This window comes from Rhinoderma darwinii, chromosome 4, assembly GCF_050947455.1.
Source record: "Rhinoderma darwinii isolate aRhiDar2 chromosome 4, aRhiDar2.hap1, whole genome shotgun sequence".
NCBI lineage: Eukaryota > Metazoa > Chordata > Amphibia > Anura > Rhinodermatidae > Rhinoderma > Rhinoderma darwinii.
In genome coordinates this window covers 294,498,892-294,522,711 of record NC_134690.1, presented here as the reverse complement: position 1 = coordinate 294,522,711, position 23,820 = coordinate 294,498,892, and the positions used below count along the sequence as shown (strand labels likewise).

Sequence of the window (23,820 nt, the reverse complement as noted above, 5' to 3'; positions counted from 1 at the left end):
AAATATAGTGTGTGTATATATATATATTTATATATATATATATATATATATATATATATTTATATATATATATATATATATATATATATATATATATATATATTTTTTTTTTTTATATATATATATATATATATATATATATATATAAATTTTATTAATGAAAGATGGCTGCATCTAGAACTGAGAAGTATATTGCAGAACCAGTAACACATATATATTTATTTTGTGAAATAAAAAAACTTTTGACAAATATCCACAAATAAATTATAGCATACAAACAAATATGAAGGATGAGGGTCTAGGCCACGGATCTAGCAGGAATAAGAGACAAAACCATGAGGGGTAAAAAGCCAGGTTTAAAAATTAGGCTCTAAAGGAGAGTGAACATTTAAACCAAGATTCAAAATGGCACTGCAGATAAGTTTTTGAAAATAAGTACAACGCACCAAGGGAAACATGTTTTGAAACTGTAAAAACTTTGATTTTTTTTAAAGGTATCATTAAAATACAACTCTTCGTGCTTTAAAGGAACAGTGTCATCACAAATATTTTATTTATATGTTAAAGATGTTAGTGCCTTAATATAAACGTTTATTTTCATTTGTGTGTTTGTGTTTTACTGTTTCTTTTTTTCACACTTTTTCTTCCCTATGGGGGCTGCCATTTTTTGTTCCATTTCTGTGTGTGTCGATTAACGACACACACAGACATGGAATACGGCAGCCACAGTCCCATAGGGACTGCGAACGGCTCCCGTCCCATTGACTGCCGTGTACGGCGTCTGTGTGGGAACTGCGCATGCGCCGCTCCCACACAGCCCTATTCGAAATTGGCGCCGTCCGGCGCCATTTTCCTGTGGACCGGAAGTCGCGGCCGGACAGTAATATTACTACTTCCGGTCGCGGCTTCCAAGTGCACATGGAACAGCGGCAGCAAAGGGAGCGGACGGGCCGCGGCGGCAGGAGCAGGTAAGCGATTTCAATGTATGTTAGTGTTTGTGTGTGTTTACTACTGCATGTAAACCTACTACACTGTGGGTTACCTCAAAAAATGGCGACACACAGTGTAGGAGGTTAAACCTTTCAAACCCCTCGTTTATCCCGGCACTAGCCAGGATAAAGGAGGGGGGGGATGCTGAGCGCTCACTAGAGCGATAGCTTTTAACCCAATGTTGCAATGCTGCAATTTTGGGAACTAGCTCCAAACAGCTCCATCTAGTGACCAAAAATGGGTAGTATTATAAATTTGAAAAAATTTATAATATTTCCTGACTCGCGAAAAAAATAAAAAAAATTTGAACAATGTTTTATCACCCACACACTAAATGTTTAAATTTTAAAAAAAAAACATGTTTTTGGGGCGACACCATGCCTTTAACTCTTGCAAATTCATCAATTACGCTGTTCAGGTTAATTGAGTTTAACACATGGTTTTCAATAGATAACACTGCAAGGGAAGATAATCTCTCCTCAGACATAGTTGACCTCAGATACGTCTTTATCAGTTTCAGTTTTGAAAAACTGCGCTCCCCTGATGCAACGGAAACAGGAATTGTCTGCAAAATTCGAAGGGCTATCCACATATTTGAAAATGTATCTGTGAGGCCATTTTTTTGTTAGAAAATTCAGAATCTGTATTGGGGTTACAGTTTCCTCAGGAAGAAGTGTCTGAATATGCCTGAGCTCATGAGCTAGTTCAGCACCATTTATATCACAAGAGCTGCCACTTGTCAGTGATGTTTGCAATTGCAAACATTTTTTCTGAAGTTCATCTCTTGTTGGAAGGCTCTTAATATTATATAGAAACCCCCAAATTTGATTGTGAATTTCCATTTGTTGAAAACGTTCTTACAAAGATGTAGTAGCTGTATCCACCAAAACATTGAAAAAGTTAGCCCTGAATTTTTGTATTGGCTCTGTAACAGGTTGATCCTTTCCTTCATAGTCAAAGAAGGTCTTTTTAATTCGAATTCGGGAATTTTTTTTAAACACAGGCTCCACACCATTGTCTTCAGCCAGTTTCTTTGCTGCCTTCAATGAACTCTCAAAACCGGTTTCTCTGAAATTCTTCAGAAATTCATAGGTTTTTTTGATGAGATGTGTGGCTGAGATCAGGTCAGCACTTTCATATTGCATGGCTTTACTGACTATGTTAATCTGGAATAAAAGGTCATACCAAACTATTAATGCCACTATAAACTCAAATTCAACAATTTGTTGAGAGAGTGTCTGTGCCTCATGACTCGTTTTTGGTTCTGTACTGGGATCCTCTGCAAGGGCAAATAATGCCTCCTGGATACCTCCAATGTTATGTATCAATGGCTTGATACAGTTTATTCTACATTCCCATCTTGTGGTACACAGAGGTTTCACAGTAAAACTAGATACATGATCTGACAGAATCTTCCATCGTTTTGCCGAATCCGAAAAAACATTGTAAATGCACTGAATAATACCAAAAAGATCTTTTGAGCGTTGGTTAGATCGAGCTGCATCGGCCACTACTAAGTTCAGGTTATGACACCCACATGGCACAAAGATAGCCCTGGGATTTTTTCGGAGTATGTTGTCTTGAACACCATTTTTCTTTCCTGCCATATTGGCTCCGTTGTCATATCCTTGACCATGGCAGTTATCAATGTCTAAATCTTTGCCTGATAAGAAAGTAAGGATAACCTCTGATAATCCTTTTCCTGTTGTGTCATTCACACTTTTGTAGCCAAGGAAGTATTCTTTTATTTGGTATTCTGAGGACTTTTCCTCAAGAAACCTAATTGTAAAAGACATTTGCTCCAGATGACTAATGTCTGTAGTACAATCGAGTATTAACCCCTTAAGGACGCAGCCTAGTTTTGGCCTTAAGGCTCAGAGCCCATTTTTCAAATCTGACATATTTCACTTTATGTGGTCATAATGTGGGAATGCTTAAACCTACCCAAGCGATTCTGAGATTGTTTTCTCGTGACACATTGGGCTTCATGTTCGTGGTAAAATTTGGTCGATATATTCAGTGTTTATTGGTGAAAAATTGCAAAATTTAGAGAAAATTTTGAAAAAATTGCATTTTTCAGAATTTAAATGCATCTGCTTGTAAAACAGACGGTTATACCACCCACAATAGTCACTAGTTCACATTTCCCATATGTCTACTTTAGATTGGCATCGTTTTTTGAACATTCTTTTATTTTTCTTGGACGTTACAAGGCTTAGAACATAAACAGCAATTTCTCATATTTTTAAGAAAATGTCAAATGCCTTTTATTTAAGGTACCTGTTCAGTTCTGAAGTGGCTTTGAGGGGCCTATGTATTAGAAACCCTGATAAAACACCCAATTTTAAAAACTAGACCCCTCAAAGTATTCAAAACAGCATTTAGAAAGTTTTTTAACCCTTCAGGCATTTCACAGGAATTAAAGCAAAGTGGAGGTGAACTTTGCAAATTTCATTTTTCTGGCGGAATTTCAATTTTATTCATTTTTTTTTCTGTAACACAGAAGGTTTTACCAGAGAAATACTACTAAATATGTATTGTCCAGATTCTTCAGTTTTTAGAAATGTCCCACATGTGGCCCTACTGCGCTCGTGGACTAAAACACAAGCCCTAGAAGCAAAGAAGCACCTAGTGCATTTTGAGTCCTCTTTTTTATTAGAATATATTTTAGGCAGCATGCCAGGTTTGAAGAGGTGTTGAGGTGCCAAAACAGTAGGAATCCCCCAATAGTGACCCCATTTTGGAAACTACACCCCTCAAGGAATTCATTTATGGTTGTTGTTACCATTTTGACCGCACAGTTTTTTCACAGCACCTATTTGAATTGGGCTGTGAAATGAAAAAAATGTAATTTTTTCCAATAAAATGTCATTTGTGATCAAAATTTCTTATTTTCACAGGGAACAAAATACCCCATTTGGTTGCCCAATTTGTCCTTAGTGTGGCAATACCCCATTTGTGGTGATAAACTGCCGTTTGGGCCCATGGGAGGGCTCAGAAGGAAAGGAGCGCTATATGTTTGTTGGAGTCCAGATTTTGCTGGATTGGTTTTCGGGTGCCATGTCGCATTTGCAGAGCCTCAGGGGTATCAAAGCAATGGAAACCCACCAAAAGTGACCCCATTTTGGAAACTACACCCCTCAAGGAATTCATTTATGGTTGTTGTTAGCATTTTGAGCACACAGTTTTTTCACAGCACCTATTTCAATTGGGTTGTGACATTAAAAAAATGAAATTTTTTCCAATAAGATGTAATTTTTTAGCAAAATTTCTTATTTTCACAGGGAACAAAATGCTCAATTTTGTTGCCCAATTTCTCCTGAGTGCAGCAATACCCCATTTGTGGCAATAAACTTCCGTTTGGGCCCATGGGAGGCCTCAGAAGGGAAGGAGCGCTGTGTGTTCTTTGGAGTCCAGATTTTGCTGGATTGGTTTTCGGCTGCCATGTCGCATTTGCAGAGCCCCAGAGGTATCAAAGCAATGGAAACCCACCAGAAGTGACCCCATTTTGGAAACTACACCCCTCAAGGAATTCATTTATGGGTAATGTGACCATTTAGACCCCATAGTTTCTTCACAGAACTTATTTGAATTGGGCTGGGAATTAAAAAAAAATATATTTTTTCCAATAATATGTCATTTTAGCTCAAAAATTCTTATTTTCACAAGAAATAAAATACTCCATTTTGTTGCCCAATTTGTCCTGAGTGCGGCAATACCCCATTTGTGGTGATAAACTGCCGTTTGGGCCCATGGGAGGGCTCAGAAGGAAAGGAGCACTGTGTGTTCTTTGGAGTCCAGATTTTGCTGGATTGGTTTTCGGGTGCCATGTCGCATTTGCAGAGCCCCAGAGGTATCAAATCAATAGAAACCAATCACAAATAACCCCATTTTGGAAACTACACCCCTCAAGGAATTCATTTATGGGTGTTGTGACTATTTTGACCCCATAGTTTTTTCACAGAACTAATTTGAATTGGGCTGGGAATGAAAACAAAATTATTTTTTTCAAATAATATGTAGTTTTGGCTGAAAATTTCTTATTTTCACAAGAAACAAAATACCCCATTCTGTTGCGCAATTTGTTCTGAGGGCCGCAATACCCCATTTGTTGTGATAAACTGCCGTTTGGGCCCATGGGAGGGCTCAGAAGGAAAGGACCACCATTTGGCCTACTGGGGATTTTCTAGTGCGAAGTCATGTATGCAGAAGCACCTGAGGTACCAGTACAGTTGAAACCCGCAAGAAGTGACCCCGTTTTAAAAACTACACCCTTAAGGGATTCATCTAGAGGTGTAGTGAGCATTTTGACCGGAGACCTACACCCCATAAACTGTAATGTGGGTTCTCCCGGGTATGGCAATACCCTACATGTGGCTGTTATCAGCTGCCTGGGCACACAGCAGGGCTCAGAGGGGAAAGACGAGGGGGGATAAGCTGTGCGGAGTGCATCAGGGTAAGTAAAATTGGGGTGAATTATAAACCGAGGGATGTATGATAAATTTTAAAACACACTTTCATACAGAGCTCTGGTTATTCGGGACACGTGTCACATTGATATATTGTGTCATCCCTTATCGCCCTCTTATAGCAGACTTTGCACCTCTTTTGACTTTTTCCCTTCTTGCCAGTTTGGGGAACTTCCCCTGGAAAGTGTTGCCGCCCTGGTACGATGCGTGTGGCCCCGCTTCCAGAAGTACTGGGTGCCCCCCCTTCTTGGTCCCTAAAGATTAGGTTCTTGATAATCACCTCTTGAAATTCCAGGAAAGTTCCCGTCTGGCCTGCACATCGACGTAGCACGTACGCATTGTACAAAGCCATCTGTATGATGTGCACGGCCAGCTTCTTATACCACACCGCATAGCGCTGTAGGGCTTCAGGGCTTGATCTTACAAGTCCATCCCTCCCATGTACCTATTGTAGTCCAGGATGCAGTCTGGTTTGGGGGTGGCCTTTCCTTCATATATCCTAAACCTGTAGGTATACCCTGATGCACTCGCACAGCTTATACATCTTCACGCCATACCTTGCCCTCTTACCCGGCAGATACTCGCGGAATTGAACCCTCCCTTTAAAATATACCAGGGACTCATCAATAGAAATACACTTCTCGGGGTGTATGCTGGGGAAAACCGGGCACTGGAACGGTCTAATAGGGGTCTCCGTTTATACAAACGGTCAAAACTGGGGTCATCTCAGGGTGGGCACGGCTCATTATCAGTATAATGTAAGAAGCGAAGTATTGCCTCATTTATTTATTTTTTTAGGTTCCAGTTCAGTTCTGAAGTTGCTTTGAGGGGCCCATATATTAGAAACCCCTATGAAATACCCCATTTTAGAAACTAGACCCCTCAAAGTATTCACAACAGCATTTAGAAAGTTTATGAACCCTTTAGGTGTTTCACAAAAATTTAGAGCAAAGTAGAGGTGAAATTTAAATTTATTTTTTTGTCAGAAAATCCTCTTTATACCATTTTTTTATAACACATAATACGTATTGCCCAGATTCTGCAGTTTTGAGAAATATCCCACATGTGGCCCTCGGGCGGTAATGGACTGAAGCACCAGAGCAAAGGAGCACCTAGTGGATTTTGAGGCCTCTTTTTTATTAGGCACCATGTCCGGTTTGAAGAGGTCTTGTGGTGCCAAAACATTGGGAACCCCCCAAAAATGACCCCAATTTGGAAACTAGACCCCTTGAGGAATCCATTGTAGTTTTCTTGGGGTGCATGCGGCTTTTTGATCAGTTTTTATTCTATTTTTAGGTGGCGTGGTGACTAAAAAACAGCAATTCTACTATTGTTTTTTTATTCTTTTTTTTTTTTACTGCATGCACTGTGCGCTATAAATGACACATTCACTTTATTCTGCATGGCGATACCAGATGTTTATAGTTTTTTTTATGTCTTATGGCGTTTGCACAATAAAATACGTTTTGTAAACAATCATTCACTTTTTGTGTTACCTTATTCGAAGAGCCAGAACGTTTTTATTTTTCAATCAATAAAGCCGTGCGAGGACTTATTTTTTGCGTAACGAACTGTAGTTTCGATCAGTACCATTTTTAGGTACATGCGACTTTTTGATCTCTTTTTATTCCATTTCTTGGGAGGTGAAGTGACCAAAGAATTGTGATTGTGGTACGGTTTATTATTATTTTATTTTACGGCGTTCATCGTGCGGGATAAATAACGAAATAGTTTTGTAGTTCAGGCCGTTACGGACGCGGCGATACCAATTATGTATAGTTTATTTGTTTGTTTATATATTTTTATTAATAATAAAGGACTGATAAGGGAAAAGGGGGGATTTTTACTTTTATTACTTTTAAATCTTTTATTTTCTTATTTTTACACATCTTTTTTTAACTTTTTTTTAACTTTATTACTTTGTCCCACTAGGGGACTTGAGGGCAGGAGGCCCTGATCGCTATTCTAATACACTGCACTACATGCGTAGTGCAGTGTATTAGAACTGTCAGCTACTCACTGACAGCAAGCATAGTGGGTCCTGACGTTGTCAGGACCCACTAGGCTTCCGTCTATGGCATAGCCGGACGCCATTGTTTGGTGTCCGGTTGCCATAGTCACCATCGCCGGCCGCTATCGCGTAGCAGGCCGGCGATGGCAGCTTAACCCCTAAAAAGCCGCAATCTCTATAGAACGCGGCTTTTAAGGGGTTAATCGGCGGGGACACAGCGATCGGTCCCCGCTGTAGGAGCTGTGACAGCTGCTGAACAAGACAGCAGCGTCACAGCTCCTGTATGTGTCGGGAGGACGGCCGAAACGGCCGTTACTCCCGTGACGTACTATTACGTCATGGAGCGCGAACGATACAGCTGCCATGACGTAATAGTACGTCAAGGAGCGGGAAGGGGTTAAAGAATAGTACTTAGCCTTTTTACATTGGTCAATAATTGTATTGATAACCTGTTTGGCCATTAAATTCATTAATTCATTTTGAATTGTCTTTCCACAATAGTGGTCAGCAGTCTCTTTGGATGTGATTCGACGAAGGTGCTCAGACATTACCACATCATGTTTCCCAAGAAGCTGAACAATGGCAAGAAAATTTCCATTGTTAGGAGTGAAGAGTCGATCTGAGGAGCCTCTGAATGGCAAATTCCTTTCAGCTAACAGCTGGGTAATTTGTATGAGACGCTCTAAGACATCTCTCCAATTCTTCCGTTGCTGGACTAGACTGTTTTGGAAGTGTTGGTCAATTGGTCAATGGTGTTTATATTTTCCAGCCTAAGTTGTGTTTCCATCCATTTTTTTTCAGACAAAAAATGGCTGGTAGATTTTTCATGTGATTTCAAAATGAAGGACATATGAGTCCAGTCTTGTGACCCTTCTGTTGCCAATGACGTGCGAGAATGGTAGTCAAACAGTTTACAGCAAAAGCAAAATACTCTATTTGCAGTTTTGGAATAAACCAACCATCGTCTAGGTTGATACTCCCCATTGTCCAATGATCTCTTGTAAAAGTCTTTACAGAAATGGCGATTCCTTTTATCTTTTTTAAATTCTATATTTTTAACCTGTACAGTTCCTGTTTGTACAATTACATCTATTATGGCAGAACTTAATTTGGGCCATAGAGCTGGATCTGGGTCTACTCCAACAGATGGGGAATTGTTTTCTGTTTCCTGTGTATCATCCAAATTTTCAGCACTGCCGATACTATCTGACACTTCGTATATTATGCATGTTGAAAATGAATTGCCCTGGTCAACTGGAGCATCAACATCAGCTTGACCCCCTGTACATGTATCCCACTCTGTTGTGCACTGCATAGGTGCAAGAGTATCATCAATCTCCTCTAGGACATCAACGTGGTCTTCTGTTTGGAACTGATCACTATTCTCCTGTGCAGTATCTGCAGTTTGGCTACTACAGTCTACTGACTTCTGAAAAAGATTTTTCAAAGAACCTGCATACTTTTTGTCTTCTTTTTCAAACAGAGCCTTTCTTTTCCTGTTCTGGGCCCCTGATGGCTTTTTTGGACCCATTCTGACTTGTAAATGTTTCCCTAGAGCAAAAATAAAATAGTACATTATTGGTATTACACTGCCTCTAAAAAGTTCCTAGAGCTCCAATGGTTAAAAAAGCTAAATGTGGATCCAATGTAATAAATAATGAAAGCTTCCACGTCCCTGGAGATCCAATGTGAAGTACTGAGTGCATCCATGTCCCTGGAGATCCAATGTGAAGTACTGAGTGCATCCATGTCCCTGGAGATCCAATGTGAAGTACTGAGTGCATGCATGTCCCTGGAGATCCAAAGTGAAGTACTGAGTGCATCCATGTCCCTGGAGATCCAATGTGAAGTACTGAGTGCATCCATCCATGTCCCTGGAGATCCAATGTGAAGTACTGAGTGCATCCATGTCCCTGGAGATCCAGTGTGAAGTACTGAGTGCATCCATGTCCCTGGAGATCCAATGTGAAGTACTGAGTGCATCCATGTCCCTGGAGATCCAATTTGAAGTACTGAGTGCATCCATGTCCCTGGAGATCCAATGTGAAGTACTGAGTGCATCCATGTCCCTGGAGATCCAGTGGGAAGTACTGAGTGCATCCATGTCCCTGGAGATCCAGTGTGAAGTACTGAGTGCTTCCATGTCCCTGGAGATCCAGTTTCATAAATACTAAATGTGTCCATGTCCTTGATAATCTAGTGGGATAACACATGACTCACAGATGCAGCGCCAACTTCTTCTGGTCTGGTCGCTAGTCTCAGGGGTTCTGCGAAGGCGACGAGATGACGTCATCGCGCCGCCTTCGCAGATCCCATGAGACTAGCAACCAGAACACCGGAGACAGCACTGCATCATGAGTATGTGTCATCACTTCGCCGCAGATCCCGTGAAGACGAGGGACCTTACCTGAAGACAGGGCTGCATCGGTGAGTATGTAGGGCATGCATGTCAGGCTGTGTGGTATCATCTACATCGGGGCTGTGAGGCATCTACATCGGGGCTGTGAGGCATCTACATCGGGGCTGTGTGGCATCTACATCGGGGCTGTTTGGCATCATATACAGGGAGGTGTGTGACATCATATACAGGAGGTGTGTGACATCATATACAGGGAGGTGTGTGACATCATATACAGGGAGGAGTGTAGCATCATATACAGGAGGTGTGTGGCATCATATACAGGGAGCTGTGTGACATCATATATAGGTGTGTGACATCATATACAGGAGGTGTGTGACATCATATACAGGAGGTGTGTGGCATCATATACAGGAGGTGTGTGGCATCATACACAGGAGGTGTGTGGCATCATATACAGGGAGCTGTGTGGCATCATATACAGGGAGGTGTGTGGCATCATATACAGGGAGGCTGTAAATAGCGTCTAGGTGAACATGTGACCTTCCTTTGGGTGTTTTCAGGGGGTTGGGACAAAAAAAGCCTGACCAATGAAATTCTTCTGTTTTTTTAACGGTCATGAAAAAGTGATGCAAAACGGATGTCAAACGGCCATTAAAAACGAACAGACGGACTGGAAATGGATGAAAATTTAGAGACACTGATGCAAAACGGCCATGAAATACTGACAGTTGATCAGTTTTTAATGGACGTTTTTTTTAACTGTCGCCTTATCAATCTATCTTTTGCAAACAGTACCTCCAAAGTGCCATTCAAGTAGCACAGCTTTGGTAGTACATGTATTTAACTTACTTATTGTCCCTCGTTTGGCTGTCTCCGGATGTGCAGGTCTTTTCTAGTCTTTGCTCTGGCGTGTTCCTAGAAATAGTATATACGAAGAAAGCACCCCTATTAGTGTCCATATAAATAGTGGCAGCGCCCCATAAATATTCATACATGCAGCTATTAGTACATTACATAATGTCCAGTTGCTAACGCTTTTTTTCCACACGTTTTTCAAAGAAACGAGCGCTGTGTTTTTTCTGCCTCCCATTGATTTCCATGGGAGGTCAGAGGTGTAAACTGCTCGAAGAAAGAGCATGCCTCTGCATCCGATTGAAATGGGGAGCAATTTTGGCTGATTTATGGTGCTCATTTCTACATGGTTTCCACATCAAAATCAGCGCCAAAAAACTGACCCTAATGTGTTTTTCTGTGGGGCGAGCTGTAGCATGGAGTACATACTATATTGCAGTTAATTGTCATATTACTACTGTTTTATTGCATCCTGCCTGTGGTGAATAATCTCTTAGATGCTGCGGTCGATACTGACCACGGCATCTAAGAGCTTATGCAACTTACACCTGGCACTGAAAGCTAGAGCACCAATTGCGACTGTTTAACATCGCAGCTATCCACTGCATATTGAGCGAACTCGGGTCTTGAGCAAGCGTCATATTGCTAGAATGCTCATCCGCCATACATTCATGCAGGGGCGTAGCTACAGGCTCTTGGGCCCCCCTCTGAAATGTTAACATTTTACGGGCCGTAGCTTTCAGCTGCATCGCTGGGTCTAAGTGACCCAACGGTGAAGCACTAGCAACCAGGGGTGTCAATAACGTCTAAAAAAGTCAGGGGCAAAAGCCCCAAAACATATGTCCCCAAAAAAAATAAAAAATTTCTCAAGCAATACATCTCAGTGAACAGTGCACATATAAATACATGGTTTACAAAATTGCATAATAGGGCAATAAAAATGTAATATTGCATAATTCTCTGAATTCAAATGTCAACAGTACAGTGAAAAAACGGTGTACAGGGCAGTAGTTCCACGGAGAGGCAGGGACTCCTAGCATCGTACATAACTACCGTGTTTCCCCGAAAGTAAGACAGTGTCTTACTTTCTTTTTATCCCCAAAAGCCCCACTATGTCTTACTTTCGGGGTATGTCTTATATTGTAAAAAAATTGTCGAATTTTTTTTTTTTTTTTTTCACAAACTTTATTTAACTGTTTTACATTTTTTTTTTTAGTCCCACCAGGGGACTTCACTATGCGATGTGCCGATCGCATATATAATGCTTTGGTATACTTAGTATACCGAAGCATTATTGCCTGTCAGTGTAAAACTGACAGGCAACCTATTAGGGCATGCCTCCGGCATCGCCTAACAGGCAGATGCTGAAGGCAGACCTGGGGGTCTTTGTTAGACCCCCGGCTGTCATGGAAACCCGACGGCGACCCGCGATTTGTTTGCGGGGGCGCCGATCGGGTGACAGAGGGAGCTCCCCCCTCTGTCAAACACATTAAATGCCGCTGTCACTATTGACAGCGGCATTTAATGGGTTAAACTGCCGGAATCGGCGCGCGCTTCGATTCCGGCAGTTGCAGCAGGAGCAAGTGCAGGGGACGGCGCGGTGACGTATGGAGAGGGGGGCGGCGCGGAAGTGGGCAGGAGGCGGCAATACCCCCGTGTTTCCCCGAAAGTAAGACATATGTCTTACTTTCGGGGTACGGCTTATATTAGCCAACCCCCCTGAAACCCCCGATACGTCTTACAATCGGGGGTGTCTTACTATCGGGGAAACACGGTATGATGCTAGGAGCCCGGCTCCCTGCAGTGTGTTCGGTCCGGGATTAGCGGCCGAAATACGTTCCGTCCATTACGGACGTAACATGCTCGTGTGAATCCAGCCTAAATGTGCACTATGGAGGCACTGAATTATGTGCCCATTTTCCATTTATTAACACTTCAGTGTCGTTCAGTGCCACCTTGATGCCTATTTGCCATTTACTGTCCCTTTACCCTTTGTCACAGAAGAATAAAGGGGCAATAAATGGCAAATGAGCATCAAAGGGGCAATGAAAAGAAGGCCACTAAATGGGCAATAAGTGGGAAATGGGCACCAAGGTGGCACTGACAAGGTGTTAATAAATAGCTAATGGATATCAAAGGGCCAATTAACAGAAGGACACAAAAGGGGCAATAATTGCCAAGTGAGCACCATTATTGCCCTTATTGACCCACATTCAACTAAAGCCCACAGTCAGTGACTGACCTGATAGGACTTCATAAAAAGTGCACACTAGATATTGCTCGGGGAGCGAATCGCCATGGAGAATTGGAGTTTCACGAACGCATGGGATTATAGTCTCCTCCCTCCTTCTTCCAGCTCCCTGTCGTGCGTCCTGAATGATGGTATGACGCGGCTCACGCTTGATCGTCATTCAGGACGCAAAACAAGGAGGCGGGCCAGACAGTGTTGAAGTCTGTGAGTAGTAGGAGTATCTGACATGCTGGCGCCCCGAGCACTAGCTACATCGTAGGGTAGATTCACTGCGCTGCGCCCCCCTTCGAGCATGACAGCCGGCGCCCTGTGCGACCGCACTGCTCGCACATAGCTAAGGCCGGCCGTGCTTGCAATCATTTACCTGTAAAACATCTCACATTTTCAAAAATAACATTTAGGCAGCACTATAGCACGTGACTCATGTGTGAAAACAAAAACAAAACAAATGTAATTAGTTATTCAATAAAACAGAAAATAATATATCTGGTAATATTAATTACTGCAAACCAATAAACTATATATAAGAATAGGGAACGGTGGGGGCACATACATTTTCAAGACCCCGTGTCTCACAATATCTGTATTTTAATTCATTTGAATTAACATCAAAACATTCCAACATTAACCCCTTGAGTACCCAGCTCATTTTGGCCTTGAGGACCAGACCCATTTTTTCAAATCTGACATGTGTCACTTTATGTGGTAATAACTCTGGAATGCTTTTACCTATCCAATTGATTCTGAGATTGTTTTCTCGTGACATGTTGTACTTTAGGTTAGTGCAAAAATTTGGTCGATAAATTCATTGCTTATTTGTGAAAAACACCAAAATTTAGAGAAAATATGAAGAAATTATGATTTTTCCAATTTTAAATGTATCTGCTTGTAAAACAGATAGTAATAACACACAAAATAGTTAGTATTTCACATTTCCCATATGTCTACTTTATGTTTGCATCATTTTTTGAACATCCTTTTATTTTTCTAGGACGTTACAAGGCTTAGAACTTTAGCAGCAATTTCTCATATTTTTAAGAAAATTTCAAAAAGCTATTTTTTCAGGGACGAGTTCAGTTCTGAAGTGGTTTTGAGTGCCCTATATATTAGAAACCCCCATAAAACACCCCATTTTGAAAACTGCACCCCTCAAAGTATCCAAAACAGCATTCAGAAAGTGTTTCAACCCTTTAGGCGTTTTACAGGAATTGAAGGAAAGTAGAGCTGAAATTTTCAGATTTCATTTTTTTTTACAAAATTCATATGTAATACATTTTTTTCTATACCACAGAAGGTTTTACCTGAGAAACGCAACTCAATATTTATTGCCCAGATTCTGCAGTTTTTAGAAATATCCCACATGTGGTCCTAGTGCGCTAATGGACTGAAACACAGGCCTCAGAAGCAAAGGAGCACCTCTTGGATTTTGGGGCCTCCTTTTTTCAGAATATATTTTAGGCACCATGTCAGGTTTGAAGAGGTCTTGTGGTGCCAAAACAGTGGAAACCCCCAAAAGTGACCCCCATTTTTTAAACTACACCCCTCAGGGAATTTATCTAGGGGTATAGTTAGCATTTTGACCCCACAGGTATTTTGCTATATTTTCTGGAGTTAGTCTGTGAAAATGAAAATCTACTTTTTTTCTGGAAAAACCTAAAAATTTCTAATTTTTGCAAGAAATAAAGGAGAGAAAGCACCCCAACATTTGTAAAGCAATTTCTCCCGATTACGAAAATACCCCATATGTGGTAATAAACTGCTGTTTGGACCCACAGCAGGGCTCAGAAGGGAAGGACCCCCATTTAGATTTTGGAGCTCTGATTTTACTGGAATGGTTTTCGGTGCAGTGTCACGTTTGCAACGCCCTGGAGGGACCTAAACAGTGGAATCCCCCCAAAAGTGACCGCCATTTTGGAAACTAAACCCCTCAAGGAATTTTTCTAGTGGTATAGTTAGCATTTTGACCCCACAGGTTTTTTGCTGAATTTATTGGAATTAGTCTGTGAAGATGAAAAGAGACTTTTATTTGGAAAAAAAAACAGAATTTTCAAATTTTTATAAGGAATAAAGGAGAAAAAGCGCCTCAACATTTGTAAAGCAATTTCTCCTGATTACGGAAATACCCCATATGTGGTAATAAACTGCTGTTTGGACCAACGGCAGGGCTCAGAAGGGACGGAGCACTATTTGGATTTTGTAGCTCAGATTTTGCTGAATTGGTTTCTGGGGGCCATGTCACATTTGCAGAGTCCCTGAAGTACCAGTACAGTAGAAATTCCCCAGGTGTGATCCCAATTTGGAGACTATACCCCTGAAAGAATTAAATTAGAGGTGTAGTGAGCATTTTGAGCCCTCAGGTGTTTTATAGATTTTATTAGAATTGGTCCGTGAAAATGAAAAAATTTTTTTTTCCAATAACCTATAGATTTAGCTCAGAATTTTTCATTTCCACAAGGAATACAGGAGAAAAGTCACCCCAAAATGTGTTACACAATTTCTCCTGAGTAGGGAAATACCCCATATGTGGTTGTAAATGGCTATTTGGACATACGGCAAGGGTCTAAAGGGAAAAAGTGCAATTTCGTTTTTGGAGTGGAGATTTTACAAAATTTGTTTTTGACGCCATGTTGCATTGCGCTGAGATACCAGTACAGTGAAAACTCCTGAGAAGTGACCCCATTTGGGAAACTACACCCCTCAAGGAATTCATCTAGAAGTGTAGTGAGCATTTTGACCCCCAAAGGTTTTGCAGAAATTAGTGCACAGTGGATGTTGCAGATTGAAAATTGACATTTTCCACAGATATGCTATTTTAGTGCCCAATGTGTTGGGCCCAGCTTGTACCACTGGAGACACACACCCCATAAATTGTTAAGCAGTTCTCCAGAGTACGGTAATACCCCATATGTGGTCATAAACTGCTGTTTGGGCACACTGCCAGGCCCAGAAGGAGCGCCATTTGGCTTTTGGAGCGCAGATTTTGCTTGGTAGTAGTTTTGTATAGTGTTTTACTGGTGTTTCAGTTTATAATGTGGGGGCATATGTAAGCTGGGCGGAGTGTATCAGGGTATATGTAAACTGTGCGGAGTACATCACGGTATATGTAAGCTGGGCGGAGTACATCAGGGTATATGCAAGCTGTGCGGAGTACATCAGGGTATATGTAAGCTGTGAGGAGTACATCAGGGTATATGTAAGCTGGGCGGAGTTCATCAGGGTATATGTTAGCTGGGCGGAGTGTATCAGGGTATATGTAAACTGTGCGGAGTACATCAGGGTATATGTAAACTGTGCGGAGTACATCAGGGTATATGTAAGCTGTGCGGAGTACATCAGGGTATATGTAAGCTATGTGGAGTACATCAGGGCATATGTAAGCTGGGCGAAGTGCAACAGTTCATAATAGGATGATGTAATAATGGGGAAAATTAATAATAAAATGATCCATGGATAGTGACGTACGCTTTGAACCAATCCTTTATGCACAGGCCGGATTATTGGGTGCAGGAGTCGCACTTCTAAAGGGTGTCTGTGGTGTTGTACAAAACATCCGCACTCCAGTATTGACTAATCTTTGACTTCTTCACTAGCCCGACATGTAGCACAGACCCCAAAATGTCATAGTTTCCGCTGCATTTACAGGGTCTACCAGTGGGGGCTGCAAATGATGACGTGGGGTTTTAGGTGAAGAACTGCTGCACATATAAATTAGTTTGGGCCGTCGTTTTGCATTATTGCGTTCCAAGAGTCATAACTTTTTATTTTTCCGTTGACGAGCTATGTTTTTATTAGTATCATTTTGGGGTACATGCGATAATTTGATCAGTTTTTATTCCATTTTTTGTGAGGTGAGGAGACCAAAAAAAAGAGAAATTCTTTCACTGGTTTTTTTTATAATTTTTTAACGGCGTTCTCTGTGCAGTATAAACAACATGTTTGCTTTATTCTGCGGTTCGATACGATTATGGCAATACCAAATTTATATAGTTTTTATATGTTTTACTACTTTTACACAATAAAAACACTTTTTTCTAAATAAAATGTTTTAGTGTCACCATGTCCTGATAGCCATAACTTTTTTATTTTTTTGTCGACGGAACTTTGTGAGGGCTTGTTTTTTGCGTGACACACTGTAGTTCTTATTGGTACCATGTTTGGCTACGCGCGACTTTTTGATCACTTTTTATTCAATTTTTTTGGAAACAACGTGACCAAAAAAGGAGATTCTGCCATTGTTTTTTATGGTATTTTTTTTACGGTGTTCACCGTGCGGGATAAATAATATGATTTTTTTAGGTCAGGCCAATACGAACGCGGCGATACCTATTATGTCTAGTTTTTGTCTTTTTTTTTCATTTTTTTTCTAATTATAAAGGGCTTGATCAGGGAAACAAGGCGATTATTGTTTTTATTACGTAAAACTTTTATTTATTTATTTATCTAAAACTTTTTTTTTACTTTTTTTCACTTTTTATTTTACACATACTAGGGGACTGGAAGATCTGATCTTCTGATCCCCTGTACAATACACTGCACTACTTCTGTATGTACTTGTGTAGTGCAGTGTATTGTAACTGTCACTTTACAACTGACAGTTGAGCCTATTACGTCCTGCCTTAGGCAGGACCTAATAGGCTCCCATACCTGGCAACCAGGAAGCCGTTGCTAGGCTTCCTGGTTGCCATTGCAACCATCAGAACCCCGCGATTTTTCACGGGGGGGGGCAATGGGGTACAGAGTGAGCCCCCTCCCTCTGTATCAATCACTTAAATGCCGCTGTCGCTATTGACAGCGGCATTTAAGGGGTTAAACTACAGCGATCGGAGAGGACAGTGATCGCTGTAGTTGCAGTGGGATGTCGGCTGTATATTACAGCCGACACCCGATGAAGATGGAGCGAGCACAGCTCCTGTGCCCGCTTCATCCTCAGGGCGTTACTATACGCCCATTTTAGGGAAGGGGTTAATAAAAATAGTGTTTTTTTTTTTACACAGCTTTCTCTGATCTCCTCACGGATCTCACACAAGTGAGGAGATCATGGAAAGTGACAGGAGCTTTCTCCTGCAGACGACGTCACAGACGGCTGTGATTGGTCAGTCTTCAGAGACTGACCAATCACAGCAATCGCCGGCATTGGGGACTGCTAATTGGTCCCCAGGCCGGTAGCAGAGACGGTTAGCTGTCAATGACAGCTGCCGCCGCTGTTATATCACTATGTGATTTCACATAGTGACAGTTTATTCCTTCTCCGCAATAGTACGGCGAAGGTACGCTGCAATAAGCGGCCAGCGACGTACTATTGCGGCGAAGGTACGCAAGGGGTTAAATCTTATCACATCATAACACATAAATATGCAGCGTAACTTTTATCTTTTTGCAGACAGATTCAGCCGGCTGTAATATTTTTCTCGCTTGGTGTAGTTACGGACAACAGCTCATGCGCAAAGATAAGAAACATTCCATTACACAGAGAGGAACTGACTTTAACCCCTTACACAAAACACTAAGAATTTAATTTTTTTAGACATTTCTGCTGTTAAAAATAAGTACAGTGAAGGAAATAAGTATTTGATCCCTTGCTGATTTTGTAAGTTTGCCGACTGTCAAAGACATGAACAGTCTAGAACTTTTAGGCTAGGTTAATTTTACCAGTGAGAGACAGATTATATAAAAAAAAAAAAACAGAAAATCACATTGTCAAAATTATATACATTTATTTGCATTGTGCACAGAGAAATAAGTATTTGATCCCTTTGGCAAACAAGACTTAATACTTGGTGGCAAAACCCTTGTTTGCAAGCACAGTAGTCAGAAATTTTTTGTAGTTGATGATGAGGTTTGCACACATGTTAGATGGAATTTTGGCCCACTCCTCTTTGCAGATCATCTGTAAATCATTAAGATTTCGAGGCTGTCGCTTGGCAACTCGGATCTTTAGCTCCCTCCATAAGTTTTCAATGGAATTAAGGTCTGGAGACTGGCTAGGCCACTCCATGACCTTAATGTGCTTCTTTTTGAGCCACTCCTTTGTTGCCTTGGCTGTATGTTTCAGGTCATTGTCGTGCTGGAAGACCCAGCCACGAGCCATTTTTAATGTCCTGGTGGAGGGAAGGAGGTTGTCACTCAGGATTTGACGGTACATGGCTCCATCCATTCTCACATTGATGCAGTGAAGTAGTCCTGTGCCCTTAGCAGAGAAACACCCCCAAAACATAATGTTTCCACCTCCATGCTTGACAGTGGGGACGGTGTTCTTTGGGTCATAGGCAGCATTTCTCTTCCTCCAAACACGGCGAGTTGAGTTAATGCCAAAGAGCTCAATTTTAGTCTCATCTGACCACAGCACCTTCTCCCAATCACTCTCAGAATCATCCAGATGTTCATTTGCAAACTTCAGACGGGCCTGTACATGTGCCTTCTTGAGCAGGTGGACCTTGCGGGCACTGCAGGATTTTAATCCATTACGGCGTAATGTGTTACCAATGGTTTTCTTGGTGACTGTGGTCCCAGCTGCCTTGAGATCATTAACAAGTACCCCCCGTGTAGTTTTCAGCTGAGCTCTCACCTTCCTCAGGATCAAGGATACCCCACGAGGTGAGATTTTGCATGGAGCCCCAGATCGATGTCGATTGACAGTCATTTTGTATGTCTTCCATTTTCTTACTATTGCACCAACAGTTGTCTCCTCACCCAGCATCTTACTTATGGTTTTGTAGCCCATTCCAGACTTGTGCAGGTCTATGATCTTGTCCCTAACATCCTTAGAAAGCTCTTTGGTCTTGCCCATGTTGTAGAGGTTAGAGTCAGACTGATTAATTGAGTCTGTGGACAGGAGTCTTTTATACAGGTGACCATTTAAGACAGCTGTCTTTAATGCAGGAACCAAGTTGATTTAGAGCGTGTAACTGGTCTGGAGGAGGCTGAACTCTTAATGGTTGGTAGGGGATCAAATACTTATTTCTCTGTGCACAATGCAAATAAATATATATATAATTTTGACTATGTGATTTTCTTGTTGTTTTTTTTTAAATATAATCTATCTTTCACTAGTAAAATTAACCTAGCCTAAAAATTCTAGACTGTTCATGACTTTGACAGTGGGCAAACTTACAAAATCAGCAAGGGATCAAATACTTATTTCCTATAGATTTCTTATAGATCTGCTTTATTGTGGCCACTAGTTTCACACATGTTACATTACACACGTCTCACACATCACACAGATGTCACATCACACCCATTCACATTACACTCCCCCCGTTCTGACCCACATTAGTCACTGCAATGTACCCAGCTGCTCCGTTTTCTTCACTCTTCCTATGAAAATTTACATCTGTATTCAAATTGTTCTTTTTCACATCAACTTACTTGTAACCACCTGTAATCACTTACTTTGTCCTTTTAACTTTCTCAAATTTCCACAAACCATTCTATTTATCACATGCAAACAACCATCTTAAGGCTGCCAGCTTCTTCAACAATTTTTTTACAGTGCGTTATTTTGCCTTCACATACTTTACAATTAAAGCCCCAGCTTCTTTTACTCATTCTACTATAATGATGGCCAGGACCCGTGCCCCAAAGCATTTTTGTCTCACTTCCTCCTGACCCCATGGTCGGAGAGCAGTAGGGTGATTTCAGGTAAATCCCCCACCTCCAGGCAAACTGGCCACGTTTGCCGACAGATATCTCAGACCAGTCTATCTCCTAGACTGTCTTACCAATACGATATCAAAAGTGGTTCCTCCAGACATTCTAGCAGTAGGGTATCCTTTCCTATGATCCCACACTATAGTGAACATCAAGAACAGACAAAATGCTGCCAATCAACAATTGCAAGAGCAAATTCTTCAACACAATCGACATTCATGAACCTCCATTGAATCAAACAGGAGTTGGTCACATTCATTTCAATCATCTACAAACCCCTCACTGCCGGGGTATAGCTTTTAGTTCCCTTACACACAGTATTACAAGCTGGCAGTGTGTGCTAAAAGTGTATCAATGATTATTCAAAACTACATTCAAAGTTTTCCCTGTTGCACTGGATTCTCCATTATCAGGACTTAAAGGTAATGTGTCGCTTGAAAAAAAATTTTTTTTTTTTTTAGTTAAACAGTTAGTGTATAGGTGATTAAACATTGTTCTAATTTTTTTAATTTTTTCACGAGTCAGGAAATATTATAAATTAGATTCTAATTTATAACATTTCCCAGTGCTCGTCACTAGATGGAGCAATTCCCAAACTTGCAGCATTGCATGTGGTAAAGCAACCACATTGCTTTATGCTGCAAAATTTGAGAAAACTCACTCGCTCTAGTGAGCTCTCAGAATCCCCCCTCCTTTATCCTGGCTAGTGCCGGGAGAAACGAGGGGATTGAACGGTCAAACCTCCTACACTGTGTTTCGCGATTTTTTGAGCTAACACACAGTGTAGTAGGTTAACATACAGTAGTAAACACAGTAAAACACGTACATACACAGACCAAACTTACCTGCTCCTGCCGCCGCCGCTCCCTCCAGTCCGTCCGCTCCGTCTGCTACCTCCGCTCCAAGTGCACAAGTCCGGAAGTTGTAATCTTACTGTCCGGCCGCGACTTCCGGTCCACAAGAAAATGGCGCCGGACGTCGCACAGTTCAATTTGGACTGCGCCGTTCCCACACAGACGGCGTACAGCATAGTGGATGGAACGGGCCCCCTTTCGCATTCACTATGGGACTGTATGTGCCTATTCCATGTCTGTATGTGTCGTTAATCGACACATACAGAGATGGAAAAAAAAATGGCAGCCCCCATGGACAAGAAAAAGTGAAAAATAAAAAAAAGTAAAACACAAACACACAAATAAATATTTTTTTTTAAATAAAACACTAAAAGAAAATTGATCTAAAATTTTTTTTCTTTGTGACACTGGTCCTTTAACCATTGAAGCCCTTGTGGTAGTACAGCATATTACTCACAAATATCCAACTTTTCTCTTACCTACAAACAGTCAGTACCTCCCAACTATAATCCCAGACAAACGGGTAACAGAACAACTATTAATCCTCAACAATTTTACACAACTAAATAACAAATTACACAGTACAACAGAGCAGCAAGCACAAGTTTTTTTTCCTCACTGTCCAGACTACAATCTTTTTATTTTAAAAACTTCACATGTGAGTTACAACTTCTCTCCGCCATGCGCTACGTCACTGCATTCCAAAGGGGGAGGTCTTACACTTCTCACAATTTTTCTGGTTAACAATGTAATTGCTGGCAAAAATTCTCTCATGTCTTTCATATCAACAGTTTAAGATCACGTACGCACATGCAATCTTTCATCACACTAAAAGTTTCAACATACCTTTTTGGATCCATCTTTCATCCCACTGCTGGATAAAGTGCCACGTCCAGAAGATGTGACTTCATCACAGCTAAATTTCAAGGCTTACGCAATACATGTGTGAATGGTGTAAGAATAAGCTCCTTACCTACCGCAGTTTTTTTGTAATTCACAGATGTAAAGCCAGACCTCTCTAGCGACAGCTATCAGACGAGCAATCTCCGGGGTTTTTTCGGCACCATTACTGTCGTGGAAGTCAAGGGCTCAAAATATATTAGACTGAAATTTAGAAGAGTCCAACAGACTCTCAGGCCAGGCACTTTATCTAGCATCCTAATTAGGATATTTCATACCGATATATATCTAGAGAGGAGAGAAAACACACAGACGCTGCCAGTGGCGTAACTACCGCGGTAGCAGCAGTAGCGGCTGCTACGGGGCCCGGGGCTTGAGGGGGCCCGTGCCGCCAGCCGACATGCCCTCCCAAATGCCCGGTGGCGCCGCTAGCAGCCGTTATGGCTGCTACAGGGTTAGCACCGCTACTGTGGGGCCCGCGCCGCCGAGCCTTACACAGGCACTCTCATGCCTGTAGGTGTCGCTAGCACCGGAGGGGGCCCCGGTGCTAGCGGCAGCCAAATCCATGTATTAGCGCTGAATGGCCGGGCATCCAGTGCCTTACAATGACACTGATTGGCTAGCGGCGCGATGACATCATCGCGCCGCTTCCATGCTTGGAAGGTGCTAATTGGCGGGGCAAGTCATTCTGCCCTGCCAATCAGCGTCATTGAAGGACGCTCATTCAGCTCCTGCAGACATGCTCAGAAGAGAGCATGTCTGCATCGCCAGTGAACAGCGTGGGAACTGGAGAATGTGAGTATGTCAACTTTATATATTTTTTTCCTCATAAAAATGTGAATGCCATTATCTATAGTGGGGGGGGGTCTATCTACGGGGGGGGGTCGTCTTTATGTGGGCTATTATATATAGGGGTGGTCTATATGTGGGGCAGTAGCTACAGGGGGGTCTGTATGTGGGGCAGTAGCTACAGGGGGGTCTATATGTGGGGGTGTGGGCCACTATCTACAGTGGGGTCTATATGTGGGGCAGTATATGTGAGACACTATACAGGGGTGGGCTATATGTAGAGCACTATCTATAGGGGAGCTAGTTTTTAGGGTACTTTCTATAGGGGTGGGCTATGTGTGGGACACTATATACAGGGGTGGGTTACCTGTGGGGCACTAGCAACAGGGTGGCTATATGTAGTGCACAGTCTACAGGGGTGGGCTATATGTGGGACAATATCTACAGAGGTGGGCTATACGTGGAGCACTAACTATAGGGGAAGCTATATGTAGGGCAGCACGGTGGCTCAGTGGTTAGCACTATTGCCTTGCAGCTCTGGAGTCCATATGTGGGCACTATCTACAGGGGCTTCTATGTAGGTCACTATCTACAGGGGGCACTATCTACAGGGGGCACTATCTACAGGGGGCACTATCTACAGGGGGCACTATCTACAGGGGGCACGGTGTGTGAGTGTGTGTGTGTGTGTG

At 41.9% G+C, this 23,820-nt stretch overlaps 1 protein-coding gene across 5 annotated transcripts in view; it reads left to right on the top strand.

Annotated features, from left to right (window-relative positions):
* The window catches only part of PCNX2 (pecanex 2), a 934,799-nt gene that overhangs the window by 302,799 nt on the left and 608,180 nt on the right, over positions 1–23,820 (top strand). The window lies entirely within an intron of this gene.